This window comes from Dermacentor albipictus, chromosome 2 (assembly GCF_038994185.2).
Source record: "Dermacentor albipictus isolate Rhodes 1998 colony chromosome 2, USDA_Dalb.pri_finalv2, whole genome shotgun sequence".
Lineage (NCBI taxonomy): Eukaryota > Metazoa > Arthropoda > Arachnida > Ixodida > Ixodidae > Dermacentor > Dermacentor albipictus.
Genome location: NC_091822.1, coordinates 115,574,477 through 115,577,098, shown reverse-complemented (window position 1 = coordinate 115,577,098; position 2,622 = coordinate 115,574,477). Strand labels below are relative to the sequence as shown.

At 44.2% G+C, this 2,622-nt stretch overlaps 1 non-coding gene across 1 annotated transcript; it reads right to left on the bottom strand.

Moving 5' to 3' along the window:
- Window positions 1-257: 257 nt before the first annotated feature.
- TRNAA-AGC (transfer RNA alanine (anticodon AGC)) lies at window positions 258-330 on the bottom strand. The gene has a single exon. It is a non-coding gene; the product is annotated as a tRNA-Ala (tRNA).
- Window positions 331-2,622: the final 2,292 nt, after the last annotated feature.

The window sequence follows — 2,622 nt, the reverse complement described above, 5'->3', positions numbered from 1 at the left end:
AAATCACTTTCCGTATGCCTTTAACAGTTTTGCATGAAGAAAAAAAGAAACAAGTACATGTGGTATCTCCAAGGGCAGCAGATTCACTCGGGTATACATGCAGCTGACAAAACTAACCGTTTTTTTCTTTCTGCATAAATTACTCCTGTTCCCATTTATAAAAACGAAAGAAAACAAAGTACACATATTGTTGGCAACAGAAGAACACGCCGTAAATGGGTTTTGATTACTAAAATTTACAGATTTAGAAAAAAAAGTGGAGGTGCTGGGTATCGATCCCAGTACCTCTCGCATGCTAAGCGAGCGCTCTACCATCTGAGCTACACCCCCGGACGGGAAACAAGGAGCAGTCGAATCGCTTTTCAAACCGCAAACGAGATCGAACGGGTGAGTGAAACAACGCGCTTTCTCCGTCGCCCTTGTTCGAGAGACACGGACGCCAACAGAATGCCCGCTCGCGCGCGTCTTCAAGGACGTCCAGCTGGATGAGGTATTGTGGTGCTCACTACACTGATCGATTAATAGATTACTGTAGTTTTCGGTGACAAAACAACAATATGGTTAGGAGGCACGCCGTAGTGGAAAACACCAAATTGTTTTGACGACCTACGGGTTCCTCAACCTGCACCTAAATCTAAGTACCTGAATCTATTACATATCTGCTTTGTCCAAATGAGGCCGCCTATATTTATCCTAATGACGGTACAGTTACCAAGTTGATATGAAAGCCTTTTACGTTGCTGTGTTATCAACGAGTTTTGAGTTTCTGCGCACCCAAAATTTGGGGGACACGAAACGCCAGGCGCACGAAAGTACGCTAAAATATTTGCAAATGTACGAAAGCATGGCGTGGGGCTTTGTGTACGCAAAGATCCCTTTGTGTGCTATTTTCTAAAGCTCCCTATTTTGTCTTTTATTTTCTCTTTTATTTCTTCTGCCTGCCTTCATTTAAAGCCTTTATCGCCCTTGCAAAATAGCACTGAATGCATCTGCGCCAACAGACCTCGCTGGTTTTAAATAAATAACTATTTCGCTAATAAAAATACGTATAGCCTTTCTTTGCTTAGCCGATCAATAATCCCCAAAACATAGCAGCAGTGGTAACCAGAGTGATAGAGATGAAATTAATTTCTATGATGATTTCTATGATATGATTTTTCTATGAAGTGCGAGAGGAATGGCCGATCATTACGTCGCATCTCTTTGAGGTTGCGAATGTATGATTTAAGCCGAGTTCACGACGTCCCAAAATATTTAGGAGCCCACTCGACACACGTCCTGCTTCTTCGTGCAGCGAAGTGTGACGGACGGTGGTCCGGAGCAGACCGCCGTCAGTGGCACTATGTATATCTACCACCGTATGCTGCTTCCAACATTTCATACACGTTTTCTCCACTTTCAGATTTCTAATGCTCGCGCATTAAAAATTAAAAGAAAAAAAATGAAGTTTCCCAGTGGAGGTGGTGGGTATTCATTCCAGTACCTCTCGCATTCTAAGCGAGTGCTCTACCATCTGCGATACACCACACGGACGGGGGACCAGCGCAGTCTCAAACATCTTGAGAAACCTCCACGTTCCTTCGCCTCAGCTCTTTTCTTCATCGACTCATGCTGAATCCGGTTTCGCGGTCATTTGAGACTGAGTAACTGAGAGAGCTCCGCATCCCATACTTCCAACTGTAGGACTCCTTTCAGCGACAACCTAGCCCTCCTACTCCTTCTTGCCAAGCTACGCGACAACCAAGTGATAAAATTCGTTGTCACCCGCCGCGGTAGTATTCCGTTGCTGAGCTCGAGGTCGCGGGCTTGACTCCCGGCCGCGGCAGCCGTATTTCAATGGAGGCAAAAAGCAAAAACGCTCGCGCACTTACATTTACGCGCACCAAGTGGTAAAAAATATTCCGGAGTCCTCATGCTCAAGAATAAACTGTATCCAATGCACGGATAACTCGCTGTACAAAAAAAATGTCGTCATATACAAGCTACTATGGCTTCTGAATGACTATGTGAAATCAGAATGGAACGTCACAAGACTGCAGCGTCAGCGTTGTGTGGTTCAACGAATAAATACTTGCCTATTCTAGAACATCAGTAAGGTTATACATATATTTCATCATGTCTTGTGTTGCTCTTATAGCAACTCGTTATTGACAAGTGTATGTCAGTTATACAAAGTTAAATTATGGGGTTTTACGTGCCAAAACCACTTTTGCGTGCCAAGACCACCTGGGGATCCTTAACGTGCACCTAAATCTAAGTACACGGGTGTTTTCACATTTCGCCCCCATCGAAATGCGGCTGCCATGGCCGGGATTCAATCCCGTGACCTCGTGCTCAGCAGCCCAACTGCCAGTGAGCAACCACGGCGGGTCGTTATACAAAGCTAAATGCATGTGTAATATGTTCTTACTCTTAGAACGCTTTTCGTGCTTGTGTAAAAGATTTTCTGCTCAACTCTTACTGGATCGCCTTTGTTTCCAAAAAAAAAATGAGATCGAGGTAGGCTCACTCGTTGTGTAACATCTTTTCTGTTTGGCGTAGTTTTACAATAATGCTATACTGTGATGCACCATTGAATGAAACAAAATGTGTGCAAAGGGGCATAAAAATTGAGAGCCATAG